At 42.9% G+C, this 5,761-nt stretch overlaps 1 pseudogene; it reads left to right on the top strand.

Moving 5' to 3' along the window:
- The first annotated feature begins 880 nt into the window (after positions 1-880).
- On the top strand, positions 881-1,316 carry LOC103747989 (annotated as a pseudogene).
- The last annotated feature ends 4,445 nt before the right edge of the window (positions 1,317-5,761 follow it).

The following is a 5,761-nucleotide window of genomic DNA, read 5'->3' as shown; positions in this document are numbered from 1 at the left end:
AAAAGGGACAGGAGGCTAGTGCATGCTACATGTATGCTGGCTGAGAGTTAGGATTTTGAGTGGAATAGAGAGCTGACTTAGCAGGTTGCCCAAATTTGGGTCATCAGAATTTCAGAATATGTAAAAGGAGGATAATGGTGGTGCTAATTCACAGAGCACTGGGAGTATACTGTCAGTGCCCAGCACAATGCCTGGGCAGAGAAAGTACTCCATCTTGTCAGCCCTTACAGAAGCACAGAGACAACACAGACCTTGGAGAAGCACCTGGGCTGCAGCGCCTCAGTCTTCTTAGTCTGGGATTACAAGCAGGTGGAGTTTACAAGCGCTGGTCTCAGCTCACACGTGGGTGATGTTGAGAAAGCTGATCTATTGAGCCTTGCTGTTTACCTTCAACCCCAGTTTTTAAAGTCCACTTGATGTATTGAAGAAATAAAATACTGCATAGGACCGACTTCAAAATCACCTAGGGGGTGTCAGTGGGTGTAAGGGCGTGAGACTATCCCTGAACTGCTGAAGATGAGTTATCCTCTCTGCTTCTGTTTATATGTATATGTGCATGTATACATGTATATGCATGTACTACATAGATCTGCTGGTGACAGTGGTGGCACTGGGGATCAAACCCAGAGCCTTGTGCATGCTGTGTGCACTCTACCACTGAGCAGTATCCTCACTCCTTACTTCTCTATATTTTTGAAACTCTGATAATAATTAAAAAAAAAACAAAACAAAAGGTTCTTTCAAAGCAATTCAGAATGTGACAGTTTAGAAATTAGCATGTAGGCCGCCAGTGTGCAGGCGTGCAGGGCGTGGGGCGGGGCTTAGCCAGCGGGAGGCCACAGCAGGAGGTTCCCTGGCCTGGAATGCGGGTTTGCTATCTTGGGATCCCATGGCTGTCCCACCTGGGCTCTGGGGCCCCTTGGCCCATGTCAGCAGAGCGTTCAGCTACTGCTGCTTCAGCACCTCTGGGAGCCTCGGTGCAATCCAGAAGATGCCTCGGGTGCACCTGGTAGACAACTGTGCCCTGGGGAACACCCCATAGCATCCTCCTCCTCAGTCCATCCACGTCTATAACAAGAATGGGATGGGCAAGGTGGGCAACCAGATCCTGCTGGCCATCAAGGGTCAGAAGAAGAAGGCTCTCATCGGGGGGCATCGGATGCCTGGCCCCCAAATTTGACTCCAACAACGTGGTCCTCGTTGAGGACAACGGGAATCCTGTAGGAACCCGAATTAAAATACCTATCCCCAGCAGCCTGCGCCGGAGGGAAGGTGAGTACTCCAAAGTGCTGGCCACTGCTCAGAACTTTGTATGAACGCAGCTAGACTTGGGCCACAGGAACTCCACACGGTGAGCCAAGCAGCTCCAAGAACCAGACCTGCCCAGAGGGAGCCAGGGCCTCCCTGTGTAACAGTGTCCTGGGACAAATAAATGTCTTAATGAAAAACAAAACAAAATAAAAAACAATTAGCGTGTAAAATCCCATGTGCTAGACTGGTACATTACTGCTGCTGCTGTTTTTTTCTTTTTGTAAAAAAAATTATTTTTATGTGTATGAGAATTTTGCCTGCATGTATATAAGTGTACTACCTGTGTATTACCTGCAGAAGTCAAAAGAAGACAGATCCCCTGGAACTGGAGTTACAGGCGGTTGTTAGCTGTCATGTGGGTACTGGGAACCAGTACTCTTAACCCTTGAGCCATCTCTCCAGCCTGTTGTTTTTTTCTTAAACAAAGGAAGAAGCCCCTAATTGTGAGTGGGAAGAGAGAGCAGCATGCATTCTCCAGGGTGCTGGTGGCTGACTCACTACCCCCCCCACAACCCCCCATGAGGCTTGTCTCTGGTGAACAGGGTATTCCCTGCTGAAGCAGGTCTTCAGTGACTCACTCCTGAAATCAGAGTTTTACCTGTAACTGTAACGAACATTGATTGTCAAAGCTGGAACGCAAGGGCTGGTTTGAAGTGATAAGAAACTATTGAACACTCCCTTTAAAGGTCAAAACTTTCCTTCAGAAGTCTCTATCTAGAGACTGTTCAGAATAGTCCCCATCTAGAAACCTCTGCATGATGTCACCCTACGTATGAACCTCAAGGGGCTCTCTCCTGAAGATACACCCAAATCTGTGTGACATTTGTCTAGGGATGAGAGTAGCCCTGGCCATGAGCAGGGGGCTTGTTTACCAACACTAAGGAAGGTGCTAGAAGCTTGGGAGTCCACCCTGAGTCTCAGTTTGCCTCTGTGTCACAGCTGTCAAACAGGACAGATCACCATTCCTGCTCTTGGCTTACCAACAAGACCCTCACTGGTCAGGACCACCTTTTCCACAAAAAGGCAGGAAGCAGGTTCAAATTCTTCCCACATAATGCTTCAAGCAGTGCCTGCCACTCCACTGTGCCAGCCAGGGACACCTATTTGCCTACTTTATCCAGCCCTCCTTTTACTTTTCAAGCTGAGGAAAACTTAACAGCGGAAGATGGAATGACTTTCCTATAATCATACCTGTCATAGCTGGGCTGACTTTGAGGGCCCCTTCTTGCGGAGCCTCAGATATCAAGAAATTCTTTTACGTGGAATTCAGAACAAATATCTCAATAGTAAAAAGGTTTTGAGAAGAATGTGGCAAAGAGAGGAGACTGGACCAGCAAGGTGGCTCAGCAGGTACCTGCTGCCAAGCCCAATGACCTGAGTTTGATCCCTAGAACCCACATAGTGGAAGGAGAGAACCACCTTTCACAAGTTGTCCTCGGACCTCCACATGTGCATTGTGGCAGGTATCCCCCCCCCCAATAAACACACATAAAATAAATAAATAAATAAAATGTAGTAAATAATTTTAAATAAGAAAAAAGAGAGCAAGAATAGCTGCCCATATTTTTCATACCTTGAAATAGCTCTGTGGTGGTAACCCTGAGGTTTCCATTTTTCTCAGGAAGAGAATGTGGTGCGGTCCAAGATCACAGTCATTGAATGGCAGAGTTAAACATCTGAGCCATTTTGCTCTGTGCCCAAAAGCTGTGCTCTTTCTGTTTCGCTGGAAAGACCTGTCAGGGTTGCTGGAAGGGCATGCTGTAAGTGGGAGGGTAAGTAAGGTCTAGGCAATCCAGCATAGTCTCCATCATTTCCCCAGAACCCTCTGCTTAGCCTCCCCTTTTGCTCAGCATTCCCTCACTCTGGGGAGCATCTGTATTTCCTCCTCTCTCTTCTCCTTCAGCCTCTACTCAAGGCTTATGTCAGAGGTCACAGGCCCATCCTTGTCTTTATGTTATAGTTGGTTCCTTTTCCCTGATGACTTTGCGCCATGCCTTCTGTATTCCAGCTTAATGTTCACATGTCTGACTTACCACACTAGACTGTGAACAGTCTGAGACAGAGGACAATGTCTGGTAATTTACACTTTTGTTTAAAAGAATGATTTGTGGCTATCTAATAGCATATTATTAATGAGTTTGGTATCTTTTATTTTGTGTGGTTCCATCAGAGCTAACTGAGCAATGCATTAATTGTTTCCTTATTTTCCCTTGAGTTTTTGACACTTTATGAATCCCTAAGTATATTAGTCAGTTTTTTGTTACTGTCAGAAATACCTGAAATAATCAGCTTATAAAGAGGAAGGGTGGATTTTGATTCACAGTCTTAGAGAGCTCAGTACATGCTTGTTTAGCACACTGTCTGGGGCCTGAGGTGAGGCAGTGCGGCAGAGCAGAAGCACAGGGTGAAGCAATACCACTCTCCTCGTGGCCAGGGTGTAAAGAACAGGAAGAGGAAGAAACCAGGGCTCCACAGTCTCCTGCGAGGCCATATCCCCGAAAGACCTAAAACTTCTCACTAAGCCCAACCTCCTAAAGTTTCCATCACCTCCCAGTGGATATGCTGGAGACTAGGCCTGTAACACATGGCCTCATGGAACATTCCAGATCAAAGCCATATAGCACTAAACATTAGTGCTTGATTTCAAACCTGATAGAAACTATGCTGTATTCTAAGTAGTCTTCAGACTTTTTAAAATCTTGAGTATTTCATATTAATATGTGTAGCTGTGGTTCCTCTATTGTTGTTACTAGTCTGGCAATGTATAGAATTTCATTAGAGAATATCATGATTTATTTATCCTTTCTCCCATAAAAGGGTATTTAGGTTTTAGGTTGCTTTTGACTCTCTTGCTTTTTAAACAACTCTGAAATGCACATCATCTTAGGTTATTTGATGTACTATGTGGGAGATTGTTCCAGGCTTAGATTGTATGTGTATGCATGTGTATTAAAGTTACTTTTCTGTTGCTGTGATAAAACACCATGACCAAAGGTACCTTATGCAAGAAAGACTTTATTTTGGCTTATGTTTACAGGCAGATAAGAATCCATGATGGTTGAAAGGCATGACAGAAACCAGGCATGGCAGCAGGAGCAGGAGAAGGAGACTGAGAGGGCACATCTTCACCAGCAAACAGGAAACACAAAGAGCGACTAGGAAGTGAGATAAGGCTGTGACCTTTCAACACCCCTCCCCCGTGACATACTCCTTCCAGCAATGCTGCACCTCCTAAAGCTTCCATGACCTCCCCAAATAACACCAACAACCTGGGACAAAGTATTCAAATACTCGAGCCTATGGGAGACATTTCTCATTCAAACCACCACAGCATAAAGTTTAAAAAATCCTTTCCAATATTACTATAAAAGTATTCTGAAACATATGTTGTTTTGTTTCTGACATTTAAGCCATAATATACCTCTAATCCGTTTAATGTGGCATAATTTTATTTTCATAATGTAAACTACCAGCCCTTTGTAATGAACAGTTCACTTTCCTTCATCTGCAGTGCTGTCTGTCATATATCAAGTTTCCATTGGTTTGGTCTGGGCTGTCCTCCTGCACTGGGCAAAACATTTTAATATCACATTTAGCTAACAATCATAGATCTGTAAATAATAACTCTAATAAATGAATTCTATTTTCTTTTTTAAATATTTCATTTATTATTTTTATTTAATGTGTATGAGTGTATTGCTTGCATGTAGGTAGGTACACCCATGTTGTACAATGCCCCAGGAAGTCAGAAGAGGGCATTGGATCCTCTGGAACTGGAGTTACAGACAGTTGTTAGCTGTCATGTGGGTGTTGAGAATTGAACCCAGGTCCTTTTCAAGAGCAGTCAGTGCTCTTAACTGTTGAACCATCTCTCCAGCCCCATGAACTCTATTTTCATGTTTGTTTTGCTCAAGAATATCTTGGATATTTTGGGACCTGAATTTTGGCATACATTTTAGAATAAATTTTATATTTCATGACAAAACTTACAATTTCAATGCAAATACAATCAATGTATAAGTGAAGTTGGAAAACTTGTCTTCATTTCATGATGTATTCCAATTCTTAAACACATTTTCCTTTCTATATCTAGGTCTTCTTTGCAATATATCTGTGTTGAATGACTTTGTACATAAAGGGCTTATACACTTAAAAAATTATTCTTAGATTTTTATAACTTATTTAAAATTCATCTTTTAAAAATGTATCTTCTAATTCTTTGTTAGTGTTTGATATTTAGCTATTCCTCTCCTTAGAAACAGCTAAATAGTGTGCTAATTCCATGATTGGCCAGTTGCCTTAGATGTCCTGCATGTCTGTATTATATGTGAATAATGACAATTGTGTTTCTTTTTTCTAAATCTTATTTCTTTAATTTCATTTGCTTGTTTTGTAACTCAGGACAGTATATCTGACATAGGACAATAGAGGGTGGGTTTGAGTGCATATC

The sequence above is a fragment of the Nannospalax galili genome, unplaced genomic scaffold, assembly GCF_000622305.1.
Source record: "Nannospalax galili isolate Female #2095 unplaced genomic scaffold, S.galili_v1.0 scaffold43, whole genome shotgun sequence".
Lineage (NCBI taxonomy): Eukaryota > Metazoa > Chordata > Mammalia > Rodentia > Spalacidae > Nannospalax > Nannospalax galili.
The sequence above is the reverse complement of the archived record's forward strand: the minus strand, read 5'-3'. Positions and strand labels throughout refer to the sequence as shown.